The sequence below is a fragment of the Ovis canadensis genome, chromosome 2 (assembly GCF_042477335.2).
Source record: "Ovis canadensis isolate MfBH-ARS-UI-01 breed Bighorn chromosome 2, ARS-UI_OviCan_v2, whole genome shotgun sequence".
Lineage (NCBI taxonomy): Eukaryota > Metazoa > Chordata > Mammalia > Artiodactyla > Bovidae > Ovis > Ovis canadensis.
Genome location: NC_091246.1, coordinates 245,988,117 through 246,007,528, shown reverse-complemented (window position 1 = coordinate 246,007,528; position 19,412 = coordinate 245,988,117). Strand labels below are relative to the sequence as shown.

The 19,412-nt window shown below is 47.3% G+C and overlaps 1 pseudogene; it reads right to left on the bottom strand.

Moving 5' to 3' along the window:
• Window positions 1-316: 316 nt before the first annotated feature.
• On the bottom strand, window positions 317-1,017 carry LOC138434365 (eukaryotic translation initiation factor 3 subunit K pseudogene; annotated as a pseudogene).
• Window positions 1,018-19,412: the final 18,395 nt, after the last annotated feature.

Genomic DNA, 19,412 nt, shown 5'->3' with positions numbered 1-19,412 from the left:
ATAGTAGGTGCTTGATCAATATATGTTGAATGAATGAATGAAACAGGCAAAGAAGAGGAAGAATGGTGATCAGAAGCAGGAGATCACTTGGCTCCTCTGGGTTCCTGCATCCCTTGTTTTTCTTCTAAGAAACCGAATCACTCTACACAGGGCCCTACTCTCACAGAGGCTCTCATACCCCTGTGTTGGTTTCACAACAGCCCAGTGAGGTGAGCTGGGCGGGTACGACTCTCCCTACTCACCCACGGGGAAACAATTCGTGATGGTTTTTTTTTTTTTTTTCTTGAGAAGCCAACAAATCTATACTAAACACCTGTTACCTGGAGGAAGCCATGATGCTGGGCCCCCTGTCAGCCTATCTTCTCCATGACACTCTTGGGCTTAATGCTCTCTTCCTGGCTGCAGATGGAGGTCTCATCTAACTCGTCGGGACTCCAGCCATACTGCTCACTTGCACCTTTAGCTCGCTGCCCGTCAGATCCCCCAGCATCTCAGCCAGCAGCCAGAGACTGATGCCCACAACATGGCAGATTTTGGACAGAGTCTTCGAAGCCGGTTATACCTTCCAAGAGATCCATGTTTTTATCCAGGGCTTACCAGAAGGACTAGAAGTGGCAGGTCCCCAGCAGGTCTCTGAGGGACAAAATTGGCTGGGTGGGCCATTCTTCCTGCCGCGCTTGCACAGCATGTCAGCGTGGGGCAGGTTGGTGAGGGCCTTTAGCAGGATCTGGGCAGTGACTGTGGTCTGGAGAAAAGCTGGGAATAGCCTCAACACAGCCAGGTTGGCTTCCAGATAATAAATATTCTCCTTGGCCTGCGTCTTCACATAGTGGTCCAGGGTGGCCAGGTTCTCAGGACTGTACCTGTCCATCCCCTCGAGTGACTTGCCCGCGTTTGCTCTCATCTGCTCAAACATCACCATGACAGCTGTCGCCTCCCACACCGGGGATGGAGCCGAAGACCCTGCCGGGCTGCATCCTCGAGAACTGGAGAAGTGGGGAAACTGATCTTTAGAGAGAAAAAGTGATTGACCTGTGGTCCTATGGCAAATTGGTGGCTTTGCTGAGAGGAGAACTCAGGTCTCCCGGCTCTGAGACCTGGCTCTAACCTGCTCCCCTGAGGGCAGCTCTGCCCTCCAAGGACCGACAGGGCTAGCTGGGTGTCTGGACCTTCACATCCGGAGAGGGGACCCAGAATCAAAGTGTAGAGAAAGACCCTAGTCCTGAGAATGGAGATGGTATAGTAACAGTAACAGTGATGAAGAGGAGGAGGAAAATTAGAACTTTTCTATTGTGTTCAGTTGCTTCAGTCGTGTCCGACTCTTTGCAACCCCATGGACCATAGCCCTCTCTAGGCTCCTCTGTTCATGGAATTCCACAGACAAAAATACTGAAGTGCGTTGCCGTTTTTAGGAAGTTTAGTTGTTGTTCAGTCGCTAAGTCATGTCCAGCTCTTTGTGACCCCCGTGGATTTCAGCATGCCAGGCTCCTCTGTCCTCCACCATCTCCCAGAGTTTGCTCAAATTCATGTCTACTGAGTCAGTGACGCTATCTGACCATCTCATCCTCTGCCACCCCCTGCTCCTTTTGCCATCAATCTTTTCCAGCATCAGGGTGCTTGACATTTGTTTCCTCATGTATTCCTCACCACAGCCTTATGAGGTGGATAGTCTTCCCCCTATTTAACAGATTAAAAAACTGAGCTCAGAAAGGTTAATTCACCTTTGAATTGTTTGAGGCCATACAGCCACTAAGCGGTAGAGCTGAATCATTAGCCTTCTGTCGAGCTTTTTTACCATCTTTGGTCATCTGCAAAGAGCAAAGGATGTAGGACAAGTGTGATGCTGTGATGCTGTGTTCATGCTGGGAGCCAGGAGGACCTCAGAGCCCTGGCCGGGAGGCACTGCCAAGGCCAAGTAGCTTCCTCCCGACCCCAGAGTCTAGAGATTTAGGTACCAGGAAGGCCCACGGCTCTGGCACAGAGCTTCTCTTGCTGCCATAGCTGTCACACAACAGACACTTACATAATGCCAGGTAGGTGCCTAGCATAGCTGGGTTGTACATGGAACCCAAACACCCAGCCTACCCCATTTATTGGGAATAAATGGGGGCACGTTAGTAGCAACTACTTCACTGCAACCCAGCCTTGAAATCGTCCTCAATTAGTTCTCCTGTATCAGCTGAGTATTTTGGTTCATAGCCCATGGCCCTAAAGTCAACCAGACTAGGTTCAAATCCCTCTGCCTCTCTAGCTTGCATCTTGAGCAAATTCCGTGACGTGTCTGTTTGTTTCCTTACCTCCTTTACAAAATAGGACTTGGAACAGACGCGGAGTTGTTATGGAGACTGTAGCAGACCATGTCTGGAAAGTGCTTAAGACAGCACCTCACACAGAGAAAGAGCTGGATGAACGCAGATGTCAGGAGGGTTTTTCTGAGAGGTTCCGGGGACGGCTCTGTGGGCTCCCAAGCATGTCATCATCTGCCTTCATGGGAAGACAAGGGTTGGCAAGTCAAGGGTGTGGAAGCCAAGGGTGTTGCCTCTTGTGGGGCTCCCCCAGTGCTGGGCTAGCAAGTCACACCCACAACATGTTCTGTCCTCAGCGACGAAAAGGGTGTCCCACTCACGCCCCCGGTCCCGCTTTGTCAGCAGAGGGTGAAGGAGCTGAAACGGCACCTCGTGCTCTCCCATTCATCAGAGCCCTCCGTGGCAGCAGTTCCTTCGACTCTGACGAGTGGGGCCGCTGAGCGGCCCGACCCTGTGACTCTCGCTCAACCTCATGGGCATTTCATCCTCCTGAGGACTCCTCAGTCCCCACTCACATGGGCCTGAGGGGTCCATGCTAACTCCTAATGCCTGAACCTCAGCAGACTTAACACCTACTTCTGGCAACCCCAAATCTCCCAGGCTGGGTAGAAAAGACTCCAATAAGGGATAATGCTGAAGGCCTTTAAGGGACAGAGACAGTGTTGCGGGAGCACAGAGCGGGGAGTGTTTCTTCTGCCTGGACCAGCGAAGGCAGTCTCACCACATCACTAATGACTCAACCTGCTTTGCGGCTCCTCAGACCCCCAGTTTAGCCTATCAGACCTTCTCTGATGCAACCCCTGCCCAGGCAACCACAACATCTCCATGACCTCACTTCATCCTGCCAGAGGAGGCGGCAGTTTTATTACACAGAAAAGGAAATAAGGCTCAGAGATTTTAAATGATTTGCTCAAGGTCACAAAACAAGCTAGAATTTGAACCCAGACCCCACCCCAGAGCCTGTGCTCAAAGAATCACAGAATCACTTTAAAAACTAAATGAGCAGGTCTTCCCTGGTGGCTCAGTGGTAAAGAATCCTCCTGCAAATGCAGGAGACACGGGTTCGATCCCTGACCTGGGAAGAATCCACATGTCGTGGAATAACTAAGCCTGTGTGCCACAACTTTTGAGCCTGTGCTCTGGAGCTCAGGGACCGAAACCGCTGAGCCCCAGAGCTGCAACAATCAAAGCCCATGAGTCCCAGAGCCCGTGCTCCACAAGGAGAAGCCCGAGTTCTGCAGCAGAGTTGCCCCCACTGATGGCAACTAGAGAAAAGCCCATGCAGCGTGGAAGACCAAAAAGCAAATAAGGAAATAAATCTGTATACGTACATTGAAAAAAATGCCAAATGAGCAAATTGTAGGGGACTTCCCTGGCGGTCCAGTGGGTAAGACTCTGCGGTTCCATTGCAGGGGATGTGGATTTGATCCCTGGCTGAGGAACTAAGATCCCACATGCTGCATGGCCAAAAAAAAAAGTAAAAGTAAAAAAAAAATTAAATGAGCCATTTGTAAAAATACTTTGGAAAGCATATGAGAGAAAGTAAAGACACTGTTCATAGTAAATATATTTTAACTAAAAATATTTCCCTCATCTTGATCAAAACCCTCAAGGAATCCAAGGATAGTATCACCTCTAGATTTGGTCACTCTTAACAACACATCAGCTCCAGTACTCTTGCCTGGAAAATCCCATGGGCGGAGGAGCCTGGTGGGCTGTAGTCCATGGGGTCGCTAAGAGTCGGACATGACTAAGCGACTTCCCTTTCACTTTTCACTTTCATGCATTGGAGAAGGAAATGGCAACCCACTCCAGTGTTCTTGCCTGGAGAATCCCAGGGATGGGGGAGCCTGGTAGGCTGCCGTCTATGGGGTTGCACAGAGTTGGACATGACTGAAGCTACTTAGCAGCAGCAGCAGCAGCAACAACAACACATCAGAGGCTTCCCAGGTGGTACAGTGGTTAAGAACCTGCCTGTCAACGCTGGAGACACAAGAGACATGGATCCGATTCCTGAATTGGAAAGATCCCCTGGAGTAGGAAACGGGAACCCACTCCAGTATTCTTGCCTGGAAAATTCCATGGACAGAGGAGCCTGGTGGGCTTACAGTCCATGGGGTCGCAAAGAGTCGGACACAACTGAGTGAGCGTGCACACACAACACATCAAAGGAAACCAAAGGGGTCAACATGAGGCGTCTTACAGAACTGAGGGTCTTCTGGACAGAGTGGGCAGGCACAGATTCTGGGACTGTTCCCTGTGGATTATGGCAATACCAGACTCTGCTCGGTCCTCAGCCAGAAGGAGCTGTCTAAAGTCCATTGCCCCGAGCAGCATCAGCAGTTGAGAAGGTATATGCACGTTCAAGATCGGTTCTGGCAGCTCTTCCCAAAGTTTACTATGGAACACTTACAAAGTAAAGTATGTTAGCAGACCGCTGCCAGGAGGTGATGACCTCCAGGTTAAAGGAGACAGCCCAGCCTCTCACAAACCAACAAAGGTGTCACAAATTAACTGCTATGAGAAATGACCCAAAAATTGACTCCTATTTTGATAGACAACAAGCATTGAGCATCACAGTCACACACTGAAATTACAAGTTGCAAAACATAGTAAAATGATCACATCGCTTGACCGCAATTGAACACGTGGTTGGTGAATACATTCCTATGAAAGTGGAGAAATATTTGTTGAAACAATGCATATGTGCATTGGAGACTAGTTTGTGAACCTTGGAGGAATTCTTGATGTGTTAGTTCAGGTCCTCTGAGAAGCCAGTGTCAAGAGGGGATTAGACGTGGGACTGATTTGTTGGGGAAAATACCTGTGAGGGAAAATGGGCAAGGAGCCGGAGGAAGGTGGGAGAGCTGGCAGGCCACAGTGCAGGTGAAACCCCCATGGAAGACAGAGGAAGGAAGGAGGGAGGGGTGGGCAGGAAACACTTCAGACTGAGGTGCAATTCTAGGAAAGTTTCAGCAGAACCACTGGGGAGTCCTCAGTCCAAAACTGCCCATCGCAGGGACCTCCCTGGTGGTCCAGGGGTTAAGACTCTGTGCTTTCACTGCAAGGGGCATAGGTTCGATCTCAGTTTGGGGCACAAAGATCCCACAAGATGCATGGCTAAAAACTAAAACAAAAAAAAACAAAATTGCCCATCACAAACTCCTTTGCCTCCCAGGATGGCCTTGCCTTCCTGTGCTTGTCGAGTCAGTCTCTGCCTGAGAGTCACCCACAGGAAGTGTGGCCTCAGAGAGAATGTGGTGAAGGATTTCGGCCATAACGCTTGGGGCGCACATCACCCTTGGGAATGGCACACCATTTGGTAAAGGCGATAACGTGTGTCACAATAAGACCCATCATAGAAACGTGTTTAGTTTCTATTATGCATGTACTTTTCCAATGCATTTTAAAAGAAATAAATATCACTAGCCTCAATTTTGTCAGAATATTCCATGAAGTCTCAGGAAACAGTTTAGAAAGTTCTGGATTCTGCGGATTCCTGGGCAAGGGTAGGTAACTGGGATTGTGGGAAGAGGACGCAGGACAGAACTGAGAGAGCTGGGTTTGAGCCTGATTCTGTCGCTCACTTGCTGTTGGAGCTTAAGTTGCTTCCTTAGTTTCCACACCGCAAAATGGGTGCAATGGGAAAAGAGTTCCAGTCGTAGAACCTGCTACTCAGAGCCCCTTAAAGATCGACTCCTGGACAGAGGCTTCTACAGCAAAGTGGCTGCTTCTGCGGCATCAAAGCCTGCTGGCCCTGCAACCCCTACCTTGAGCCCGCATGGGTGTGCCAAGCAGGGACCTTGTCCCCACCCCTCCCACGCTCTGTTCCTGCCTCCTCCTAAGCAGACTGGCTCAACTTCTGGTCTTGTGGTTTCCCTTTGTCAGCTGTCATAGCATCCGGGGGTGCTCTGGAAGGGGACTGTGGTAAGCCGGGGGAAGGTGTCACCTTCCAAAATAACCCCGGTGGAGAGACTGGTGGCCACTTAGAAGCTGACTCTCACCACCACGCCGTTTCCAGGAAACCCTCAGAGGCTTGAATAAAGGAGGGGCTTTTAAGAAATGAAGCCTGCTGCAAGACCCTTAGGCTTCCTGGACAGATAGGAGACATGCCAAGGGGCTAAAAGTCCAACCACATTTGGAGGGGGAGCAGGGAGCAGAACCAGAAGGAGGGGGCAAGGTTGGTGTTGAGAAGGTATGAGATCCCCAACAGCAGGGTCTGGGTCTCCCCCAGAGGCTAGAGGTTCCTTGGTGGTGTCCTGGGCTCCCCGTGAGATAAGGAGGCCCCCACAACGTGGGTTCTGTGTCTTGCTCGAGATCGGGCGTCTTAGGCAGGGGCTCTGAAGTACAGCCTCGTCCAGTTGTCTGCCCAAGTCTAGCACAAAACTCCTTCCTGACCCCAGAAGTCTGCCTCGATCAGTTCCCCCTACCTCTTATCTGCCCACACCCATACTTCACCCTCCACCCGCCAGGGGTCCAGCCCGGCCACACGGCTTCCAGAACCTCTGACTGGTTTCCAGCTGCCGCTTCCTCTGGGCTTGACTGCCTGTCTGTGGCCTCCTTCCCAGCACACTTAGGCCAGTATGTGTTTGTCTTTGTTTTTATCTGTTCAGTCCAAATCCTTCCTTCCTCTGCGAAGGGCAGAGGCCTCTAGCTGGCCCATCACCAGTGCCCCCCTGACAATTAGCTCTAACTCTGAGCACATACAAGTATCCATAAAACAGAGAACAGCGGCCACCCTTGACCGCAAGCTGTGTGTGTACACCAGACACAAGGCTAACACTTCACACCTCGCATCGCAGGTCATTCCATCCTTCAGGACTATTACAGAAAATTCCCTAGTGGTCAAGCTGTTAAGAATCCACCTGCCAATGCAGGGGACACGGGTTGGCTCCTTGGTGGGGGAACTAAGATCCCACAGGCCTCGAGCCAGCCAAGCCTGTGCTCCACAGCTGCTGAGCCCAAGCTCTGGAGGCCAGGCTCCACAACAACAGAAGCCGCCGCAACGAGAATCACCGCCACTAGAGAATAGCCCCGGCTCACAGCGACTAGAGAAAGCCCATATACAACAAAGAGTTTGTGTGCCACAACAAAGACCCAGGGCAGCCAAAGATAAGTAAGTAAACAAAATAAAAAGAAAAAAAGACTATTAAGGAGCTCCTATTGTCCTCAGGCCCTTGTTGGAGATGCTGTGGTCAAAAGCAGACAATGGTGCTTGCCCTTCTGGAGTTTACATCCTTGCAACGACTCTGAGGGTAGGCATCATTGCTGCCATTGTGTATCATCTAAGGTGACAAAGCCAGTAAGCAGTTTCCACACTCAAACTCATCTCTGTCCAAGCCTGAGGCTTTTTAGTAAATAGGAGATATTAGACTTTATAATGGAGAAGGCAATGGCACCCCACTCCAGCAGTCCATGGGGTGGCGAAGAGTCGGACACAATTGAGTGACTTCACTTTGACTTTTCCCTTTCATGCATTGGAGAAGGAAATGGCAGCCCACTCCAGTGTTCTTGCCTGGAGAATCCCAGGGATCGGGGAGCCTGGTGGGCTGCTGTCTATGGGATCGCACAGGGTTGGACACGACTGAAGCGACTTGGCAGCAGCAGCAGACTTTATAAACTGAAAGCACTAGACTAACAGGAGCTGGACTCCGCCTAATACCTTCCGTCTCTAACATACTTGGCTCCCTGAAGAAATGGCTGATCTCAGGATGGGCGGGGGAAGGACAGGTGAGCCTGGACAGCTTGCTTTACCAGAAAGCAAGAAGTACTCAAAGCGAGATGAAGACACCAGTTTGAAGTGGGTCCCACTGGCCAAACTGGGGGCAATTTAAGCCTCAGAACAATGGTTGGTAATGGAATATAAAAGAAATCCATGAATTCATTCCGATATAAAATGAACAGGGACTTTCCTGGTAGTCCAGTGGCTAAGACTCTGCACTCCCGGTGCACGGGGCCTAGGTTTGATTCCTGGTCAGGGAACTAGATCCCCCATGCCACAACTAAGAGCCAGGGCAGCCGAATAAATAAAAAATATTAAAAAGATAAAATAAATGAATGAACAAATGGAGAAGGGAAAGCTCTTCTAACAACTGTAGAAAGATAGCATAATTAGAAAGTCAGACTTGGTAACCATCCAAATAATAATTGATTTAGGCAAGGATTAACAGTGGATTGTCATCACAATGTATGGTGATATTTACTGATTATAAAGAGAAAGGATAGCAACTTGACAGTGGAGAAAACTGACACCTCAACCAAGTGACTCAAGTTCAACATACAATCCAGCTCCAGTCCAGTTCAGTCGCTCAGTGGTGTCCGACTCTTTGCGACCCCATGGACTGCAGCACGCCAGGCCTCCCTGTCCATCACCAACTCCCGAAGTTTACTCAGACTCATGTCCATTGAGTCGGTGATGCCATCCAGCCAGCTCATCCTCTGTTGTCCCCTTCTCCTCCCACCTTCAATGTTTCCCAGCATCAGGGTCTTTTCAAATGAGTTTTGCATCTTGTGGTCAGACTATTGACATTTCAGCTTCAGCATACAATGGTTCATATTATTACTTATCTCCTGATATGGGGTATTGAGAAGATATATCAACATTTGTGATAATTCTGCCCAAAATGCAAACTTTCAATCTAATCATGAGGAAACATCAGACAAACTCTGGTGGAAGGATATTCTACAAAATAATAGGCCTATTATTTTTTAAAATGCCATGTCACAAAAGATAAAAACCAAGGAACTATTCCAGATTAAAAAGAGAGCGAGATGAAAAAAAAAAAAGGATAGAGATATGAGTAAAATAAAGTAAAAAAAAAAAAAGAGAGATGTGAGAATTTGATGGCATGAGTGATCGAGTGATCCTGGATTGAGTCTGGACAAGAAATGACACTATTAGACCCTTAGCAGGACAACTGATAAAACCGGAGGAAAGTCTGTAGGTTTCAGCGTATCATATTGACTTTGATAACAGTATTATGATTAAGTTTGAGGATGTCCTTGTATCTTTAGGAAGCACACTTTGACTCATTTAGGGGAAAAGGAGCATTATATCTCCAATTTACTCAGAAATAGCCAAGTATATATAGAAAGACTGGGAAGGGAAAGAGAATGATAACAAATGAGGTAAATTTTTAACAGCTGGGGAATCTGGGTGAAGCCTATACAGGAATTCTTTGATTCTTCTTGCAACTTTTCTATGAATCTGAAACAATCTCAAAATAAAAAGTAAAAACAAAACAAAACAAAACATTTTACTACTAATTATCTTTGACTTTCCATGTAGCCCTATTCCCTTGGCATTCCTATTAACCATGAGTCCTCTACCCGGGTGGGTGTGGACCACAAAGTAGGGGAGACTGATCGAAGGGCGAGGAAGGATCAGTTAGATCCAAGAACTGATCAGGAAGGATCAGTTCTTAACTCCAGAAGCGGCTAAGGTCTGGAGTGAGTAGTCAGCCTCTGGAACTCCACTCGGGCAGATGCAGGTCATACTGGTCATCGAGCTTTTACAATTTAGGACGCCCTCTTTAAGAAAAGAAATATAGGGGAATCCCCTGGTGGTCAAGGGGTTCGAAATCTATGCTTCTGGACTCTTCTAGTGGCACAGTGGATAGGAATCCACTTGCCAGTGCAGGGGACCCAGGTTTGATCCCTGGTTCGGGAATTAAAATCTCACGTGCCTCAGAGCAACTGGGCCTGTGTGCTACAACTACTGAAGCCTGTGTGCCACACAGCCTGTGCTCCGCAACAAGAGGCGCCACCACAGGGAGAAGCCTGCGCACCAGATAGAGAGCAGCCCCTCCTCACCACAGCTAGAGAAAGCCTGCATGCAGCAACCAAGACCCAGTGCAACGAAGTAAATAAATGTATAGTTTTAAAAAGAAACAAAGAAAGAAATCTGTGCTTCCACTGCAGGGGTGCAGGCTCGATCCTTGGTGGGGGAGCTAAGATGCCATGTGGTGCAGCCAAATATATAAATAAAATTCTTAAAAAACAGGTATAGGATTATAGGTATAAAATGTATACCCAAAGTGAACATTTATTTAGACTAAGAAAAAAGTCACGATAAATCCCAAATTTCAAAAACTGAAAAATACCACAAACATCAGAAAATGTATTTGTATTAACTAATCACCTGGCACACCTCTTGGACTAACTGTTGGTATTTCACATTTCAGATGTCCAGCTGTGACTAAAATATATCATTTGTGCACGTTTTATAAAAATACATGAGCATAATGAGCATACGATTTGACTCGCTCCACAGCCTTGGGAGGGGCCCTGAAGTTTAAACTGAGTTTCACTTGTAGCCAAAAAGTTTGTGCTTAGGAATGGGGTGAACAGGAGTTCTCCCTCCCAAGCTTGGTTACTCTAGAAAGGACCCAGAGACCTGCTGGCTCTCTGTCTTCATCTTTTTCCCACGAAAGGCAAATCTCAAGAAAACTGAGTCTTGGAAACTGGGAGGCTCCAAGTGTGTGAGTTTCACAATAGAAAGGGTTAAAGTGAAGAGAAAGTCGCTCAGTTGTGTCCAACTCTGAGACCCCCATGGAATTCTCTAGGCCAGAATACTGGAGTGGGTAGCCTTTCCCTTCTCCAGGCGATCTTTCCAACCCAGGGATCGAACCCAGGTCTCCCGCATGGTGGGATTCTTTACTGAGCCACAAGGGAAGCCCAGAAAGGATTAAACCTCTGATCAAAGCTGGATGTAGCCACAGAAGCAGGCTTCTTTCCTTTCTACTGAACGGGCCCTGACCTTTTCCTAATTCACGTTCTGAAGCCCATTGTCCCCTTTGTCTGAAAGGCAACCCCTACACACTCCACCTTCACCTCTTTGCCACATTGTTACCTGGTCAAGATTTAGGCATCTGTTAAGTCTCAGTTTAAAAGGCAGCTCCTCAGGAAAGCTTCATCTGATACTCTTTAAATTAAATCAGTAATGATTTATTCTCTGTATTCCTACCCTGCCAGCACCACGGAGTCCAGGACCTTGCTTGTCTGTGCGTCTGACTGGTGCCTGAATGGTTGCAGTCCATGGTACCATGGTATAGTGTCTGGTGCACAGTGCTTGACACACAGTTGTGATCAAAGAGTATTTTTGAACGAAAGAAGAAAATTCTTTTCTCCAAAGAAGACATACGGATGGCTAACAAACACATGAAAAGATGCTCAACATCACTCATTATTAGAGAAATGCAAATCAAAACCACAATGAGGTACCACTTCACACCAGTCAGAATGGCTGCGATCCAAAAATCTGCAAGCAATAAATGCTGGAGAGGGTGTGGAGAAAAGGGAACCCTCCTACACTGTTGGTGGGAATGCAAACTAGTACAGCCACTATGGAGAACAGTGTGGAGATTCCTTAAAAAATTGCAAATAGAACTACCTTATGACCCAGCAATCCCACTTCTGGGCATACACTCCGAGGAAACCAGAATTGAAAGAGACACATGTACCCCAATGTTCATTGCAGCACTGTTTATAATAGCCAGGACATGGAAACAACCTAGATGTCCATCAGCAGATGAATGGATAAGAAAGCTGTGGTACATATACACAATGGAGTATTACTCAGCCGTTAAAAAGAATTCATTTGAATCAGTTCTGATGAGATGGATGAAACTGGAGCCGATTATACAGAGTGAAGTAAGCCAGAAAGAAAAACACCAATACAGTATACTAACACATATATATGGAATTTAGGAAGATGGCAATGACGACCCTGTATGCAAGACAGGGAAAGAGACACAGATGTGTATAACAGACTTTTGGACTCAGAGGGAGAGGGAGAGGGTGGGATGATTTGGGAGAATGACATTCTAACATGTATACTATCATGTGAATTGAATCGCCAGTCTATGTCTGACGCAGGATGCAGCATGCTTGGGGCTGGTGCATGGGGATGACCCAGAAAGATGTTCTGGGGAGGGAGGTGGGAGGGGGGTTCATGTTTGGGAATGCATGTAAGAATTAAAGATTTTAAAATTTAAAAAATAAAAAACTAAAAATTAAAAAAAAAAAGCAGCACACATACTAAAGCCCTGCTAATCTACTCTGTTTTGAAGATGTCCTCTGTAACTTTTTTTTTAATAAAGAAATGCACCTGTTAAAAAAAAAAAAAAAAAAAGAAGAAAATTCTGAGGGGTGAGGAAAGGGGGAAATGTAGGGGCAGAGCGCCCCCTGCTGGACACTTGGAGTACCAGGGACTCAAGACCCTACTCTAGAGGAACGGGGTGGTACATTTCTTAGCTGTGGGTTAGTCTTGGCAACCACAGTTCGCAGTTCGCAGTTCAGTCGCTCAGTCGTGTCCGACTCTTTGCGACCCCATGAATTGCAGCCACAGCCTACCTACTGATTTATGCCTTCTCACTTCTATTAGCTCCACAACTCTCCTCCTGCCCTTCAGAGCACAGTCGGAGCTCTGCACCCATTCTCCTCCACACTTCAAACCACCTCCAACTCCATCATGACCATCACCTGAGCTTCCCCACAATTAATATCATCCCGTCCTGGACCTTTAACTTTGATGAGAATAGGCCCAGAATCTTCCATCGATCCTTTCCTCCTCGTCCCTAACCAATCAATCAGAAGTGATTGGCTAGGGCATTGGGGGTGGGGGGGGGGGGGATGGATGTGGGAAAGGAATGGTGAGCAGGAAGGATGGAAAGCAGGTGGGATGGGGTGGGTTAATGTGCTTCTGAGACAGGGGTCTGCTAATATGATGGCCAAAACAACGTGTTTGTTCTTTAGGGATGTGAGGGATGAGAAGGTACTTGGTATGTGATATTCAGAAAACAGGGAACAAGGAATTTCCATCTACTGCCTTGATTGAAAAAGCATAAAATGGCTCCAGATTGGGACTTCCCTGATGGGCAAGTGGTTAGCACTGTGCTTACAAGGCAGGGGCCGAGAGTTCAATCCCTGGCTGGGGAACTAAGATCCCTTGTGGTGCAGCCAAAAAGGAAACGCTCTTGATTATATAGCACAACAGGACAATAGGGGAGGGAAACCGCAAAAGGAGTTTGACCTAACAGAAATATAGGGCTTCACTGAGGGGGAAATGGGGCTCAGCAAACAAGATGAAGTCTCAGATAGGAGATTAGGGGTTCAGTGAGCGGAGTCAGGGCTCCGTGCTAAAGAGGTGGGAGGATACAGAGCACAGGAGGAAATCTTGGGTGAAGGTAGGAAGGGAAAGAGGGCGGAGGTCAAGCAGAGATAGAGGTCTCGGTCCTCCTCTGGTTGGGGGTACGTTTCTCAGCAACAGTTCTGTCCCTGGCCCTTCCCCCAGTGGGGCTGGGGAAGAGTGACAGTTACTTAATGACCCTGAGTCCCACTTGCTCTTCTGTGCGCCCTGTGGTCACTGGAGGGCTAAAGGGGGCTGAAGCCAAAGTCTGGGTTATTGATCTCTGGCCCCAAAGGTCAGCTTCAGGGGCAGAGGGGATGATGCGGCCACAGGGGGAGCCTCCGGGGACCCTGCAACGGTGGGGCTGTGCCACACTGCCTGGTTTCTCTGTCTGCGTCCTTGGCTCTCCTCCCTGCCTCCCCTTCCTCCCCCCCGCAACTCATACCTCCTCCAACCAGTCCTGCCTGACACTTTTGCCTGTGAGATGTCAGACTTCTTGTGTCTGGATTTTGGAGTAGCTAGAGAGCACAAAGCAGGGACTTGGCCGGAACTACTATTATTTTCTTATTACTTAAAATACTTAGTATCTGTCTGCGCCGAGTCTTAGTTCCGGCCCACAGGGTCTTTGATCTTGTTGCAGCATCTGGGATCTTTAGTTGCAGCATGCAGACTTTTAGTTGCAGCATGTGGGATCTAGTTTCCTGACCAGGGATCCAACTCAGGCCCCCTGCCTCGGGAGCATGGAGTCTTGGCCACTGGACCACCAAGGAAGTCCCAGATGGAGTTATTTACTGTCCACAAACTCTTCGGTGAACTCAGCGGGAAAGTGCCAATCTGGTAGTCAAGAAGGACTGCCACAGTTTGCAGTGTGACCTCGGGGAAAGCACTTAACTTCCAAGGATCTTAGTCTTCTGGTGTAGAAAATCAAGGGAGTGAATCAGATGAGCTCCAGTATTCCTTCAACAAACAATGTAAGATTCTAAGGAATTAAATAATAACAGGGCAAGTAAGGGCTAGGGTAGAAATTAGGTTAGGTTCAGAAGGTGATAAAAAAGAACTTTTGGAATTAGAAATAAAGCCTGGATTATAATGTAGGCCATTATTAGTCATGGACAAAGGTCCGTCTAGTCAAAGCTATAGTTTTTCCAGTAATCATGTATGGATGTGAGAGTTGGACCATAAAGAAGGCTGAGTGCTGAGGAATTGATGCTTTTGAACTGTGATGTTGGAGAAGACTCTTGAGAGTCCCTTGGACTGCAAGGAGATCACATCAGTCAATCCTAAAGGAAATCAGCCCTGAATACTCATTGGAAAGACTGATGCTGAAGCTGACGGTCCAATACTTTAGCCACCTGCTGCGAACAGCTGAAAAGACCCTGATGCTGGGAAAGACTGAAGGCAGAAGAAGAGGGCAGCAGAGGATGACATGGTTGGATAGCATCACTGATTCAGTGGATGTGAAGCTGGGCAAACTCCAAGAGATAGTGAGGGACAGGGGGGCCTGCCATGCTGTAGGAATATTGGAATACTAGACACTCATTTAAATGAATGTCAAATGAATGAATTCATTCAAATGAATACAGGTCATTCATTTACTTGTTCAACAAACTTTTAATAAGCGATCACTCTATTCCAAGCTTTGTGCTATAGGCTGGGCACACAATGAACAAGACAGACATAGTCCCAGCCTCATAGGGTTTACGTTCTAGTAGCCAGGGCTTCCCAGATGGCGGTAGTGGTAAAAAACCTGCCTGCCAATGCAGGAGACAAGAAACACAGTTTTGGGAAGATCCCCTGGAGGAGGAAATGGCAACCCTCTCCAGTATTCTTGCTTGGAGAATCCCATGGACAGAGGAGCCTATCAGGCTATGGTCCATAGGGTCACAAAGAGTCGGACACGACTGAAGACTTTGCACCCACAGCCAGTGTGAGAGGAAGATAAATAAGCAATATAATAAAGTGGAGGCAAACAGTTTGTTACGGTAAGCACATGTGAGAAGGGTGTTGGCTAAGTGAGCGGGCGGAAGCAAGGAGATTCCTGGAGAATGTGTGACGGACACCTTTGGAACCTAAAGAATGAATACGGACCAGCAAAGTGAGGTAGGAAAGATGACGCTGCAGGCAGAAGGTGAGCATGGGAACACCAGGGAGAAGAAGAGAGCAAGGCACACAGAGGCCTGGAATGCTGATTGTGAGAGGTGTGAGGAGCACAAGTTTGGAGGTAAGTCTGGTATTAGGGTCAGAGATCTGCCTCACCTGCTAAACTGAGATAACCGCATGCCGCTCATGCCTCCCTCCGTCCCAGCGGCCCTGTTTCCCAGGGTCTGGTGAGATGATGTGATGTATGGGAAAGCACTTTGTGGCTGGAAAAGCACTGTACAAAGTGATGCAATGGAAAGAAGCTGTGGATCATTGAGGATCAAGCTAGAAAAATCTGGCTTTAGGCTAACTTGCGCAGGAACAGTGGGAAATTAACCAAAATTGAGGCATTGAGCTTCAATTTGTCCAAGGTTACTCACGTGTGTGGACTTCCCCGATGGCTCAGCGGGTAAAGAATCTGCCTGCAATGCAGGAGATGCTGGTTCGATCCCTGGGTTGGGAAGATCCCCTGGAGAAGGAAATAGCAACCCGCTCTGGTATTCTTGCCTGGCAAATCCCATGGACAGAAGAACCTGGTGGACTACAGTACATGGGGTCGCAAAAAGTCAGATCCGCCTTAGCAACTCAAAAGCATTGCAGCTGGGAAAGGGTGGGACTAGGGTTTGAACAGAAAACTTGATCCCAGAGTCTTTGCCCAAGAGGGAGGGAACTTGATCTAAAGTCCCCAGTGGGTAAAGGGTATCGACATCCACTTCAATACAATGGAAGAAAGAACCTTCTAAAAGTGCTCTCAGGGGATGGGGAAGGTTTCCAAAAATAATAAGCTCTTTGTGACTGGAGGTTTGTAAACTGAGTCAAGAAAATAGTTGATCTCAACCTTGGGGTCTGGCAGGGAATCAGCTGATCTGCAAGGTCACTTTTGGCTCTGAGAGTCAGGCCCCAAGGATCCTAGATCTCCCTTCTCTTGGCCCCATGCCTCATCCTTCAGTAGGACAGTCGTGGGGGCATCTCTTGGCAAAAACTCAAAGTGCAGTTTGCATTCAGGAGAGGCCATCGGAGAGAGGGATGGCTTGCCTGCATCTGTCCCTCTCTGCCCTTCTCCCCTCAAGGCCAAATCACAGGAGCCTGGTGGTGAGGAGACGGAGAGGTGATCCCCTCTCATCCGAGTGGATTATATGGAGTTTGATGCTGTCTCAGCTGTCATTTCTGAGATGACGTGTGGTCTAGTAATTAGGAGCATAGACTATGACATTAGACACTTGCTGTTACCCCATTCGAAAATGAAGACAGTCAGAGAAAGACAAATACCACATGATGGCACTCATATGTGGAATCTAAAATACGACACAAATGAATACATCTATGGAACAGAAACTGACTCACAGACATAGAGGGCAGGCTTGCTGTTGCCAAGGGGGAGGGGGTGTGGAGGAGAGAAGGACTGGGAGTCTGGGATTAGAAGGTGCAAGCTATTATCTGTAGGAGGGACAAACAACATCCTACTGTGTAGCACAGGGAACTATATTCTATATCCTGCAACAAACTATAGTGGAAGAGAATATGAAAAAGTAGATACATGTATATATGTATAACTGAATCACTTCACTGTACAGCAGAAATTAGCACAACATGGTAAATCAACTATACTTCAATTTAAAAATTTTTTTAAATGGAGGTTGTTGGGGGATTACATGAGTTAATGTAGGGTCTTGACAGTGTCTGGAATGTGGTGAACACTCAAACATTTTAGCTCTTTCTCTTTTGTTACTTGCTGGGAGAATTTGAGGAAGTGATTCAAACCGTCTGAACTTCATTTTTCTCTCTGTTGAATGAGAAGATAGCAGCTCCCTCATAGGGTGGTAGGAGGGGGTGATACTCAGCCCAAAGTAGAAGTTAACAGATGTTATTTCTCCCCTTCCTCTAATGGACGGAAGTCAAGGACACCTCGACACCTTTGTACTATTCTTTGCTCTGTAATCATCACAAATGAAAGTGGGAAGAGGCCTTGGAAATCGTAAATTCGCTCTCCCAATTGATAGATGGTGAAACCAAGGCTCAGAAAAGAAGAGATTTACTCCAGGTCACACAGTGAGTTAGGGATAGAGCTAGGACTAGAACCAGAACTTTTTAACCATCCCATCCTAACTCTGTTTTTTCTTTTTTTAGCCACACCTAAATCCCACGCATGTGGGATTGTAGTTCCCTGACCAGGGATTGAACCTGTGCCCTCTGCACTGGGACTGCAGAGTCTTAACCACTGAACCACCAGAGAAGTCCCTCTATCTCTATTATTGACAACATGTGGAATGAATGTGTGATGGAAGATTGACCTAAGGGAGTACAGGTCTCTCTGGATGTCTTCACACAGACAGGGAGTACTTGCTCACGTGGGAACCAAACTTTGTGGCTGTTCACTTTCAAGCTTCCTTGCTTCCATTTCTGCTGCTCCTTTCCTCTGTGATGTCCTGCCCTCCCCTGGCTTTCAAACTTCAGTGCAGTGCCACCTCCCCTGGGAAGCCTTCCACATCATATAAAATGAGTCAGCTTCCATTGTTTCCGCAGTGCGTCGTATCTGCCTCGATTATATGTCTCAGTCACAATCTGATGGGATACAGATCTTTTACACTTCCTTTTCACTAACTTTCTCCCCTAAACAGGGAAACCGAGGTACAGAAACCAATCCTGAGTGTGAAGCCCCACTCCCTGATTGAGAAAGGAAATACTAGGAAACCTGAGTTTCTAGTTCTTACTATTAACTAGCTAAGGAACTTGAACAAGTCACTTGGATTTTAGGTCTTGTTTCCACATTTACCAAATTAGGTTGGGGGGAAGACAAAGTCAGAAGATAGTAATTTATAAGCTTCTTCTATTACAATAGAAGAAGTGAAGTGTGGATATTTTTAAAGTTTATTTATACGTTTATTTATTTTTGGCTGCTCGAGGTCTTCGTTGCTGTGCACAGGCTTTCTCTAGTCGCAGTGCGTGGACTTTAGGGTGCATGGGCTTCAGTAGCTGAGGCTTGCAGGCTCTTGAGCTCGGTAGCTGTGGCCAACAGGCTTGGCTGCTCTGCGGCATGTGGAATCTTCCCAGACCAAGGATTCCCTGTGTTGGCAGGCAAATTCTCAACCACTGGACCACCAGGGAAGTCAAAAGTGTAGATTATTGAATCCGAATCCGAATTCCAGAATCAACCGACCAGTGTTTGAATCCTGACTCTTATCACTTACTCTGTGACCTTCACCGAGTTACTTAAGTCCCCTATGCTCAGCTTCATCTATAAGAAGGGAACAATAACCCTGCCTATCTCATACATTTGGAGTGACAATTAAATGTGATTTTAATTTATGTAAAGCACTTAGCACAGTGCCTGGCACATGGAGAACTTTGAAATGGTGTTAACTATCAAATTTTTCTTTTTTTTAACCATTGATAAATCTAGGTTCACAACCTCAAAATCTAGAAAAGACATCTCCAACCTCAACATCCTCAGAGCAAGTGAAGTGTCTTTCTTCATTTTGCAACAGAGCAGAGTGGTAAAGAGTATGGCTTTGAAACCATCAAAAAAGTAAGGTTAAAAAGCAGTAGGCTCAGACTTGGAAGGCCTAGCATATTCCCCTCCTGAGCAACCTTTCTTGGGCAGTTACTTGAGGATGCTATCCAAGTGTGAACCAAGAAAAAGATTGGCATGGAATCCAGGAAAGCGTGGCTCTGTCCACGGTAGTGAGAGGTTGTGAAGGTGATGGGCTGACTGCTGTGAAACAAGTCCAGAGGGCAACCAGGAGGGAAGTCCTCAAGAAAGGGCTTAGTGGAAAAGATAATATGATGGAGCCCTTGAAAATGGTTGAAGATATTTCAGTGACTAATCTTGTGATGAGGAG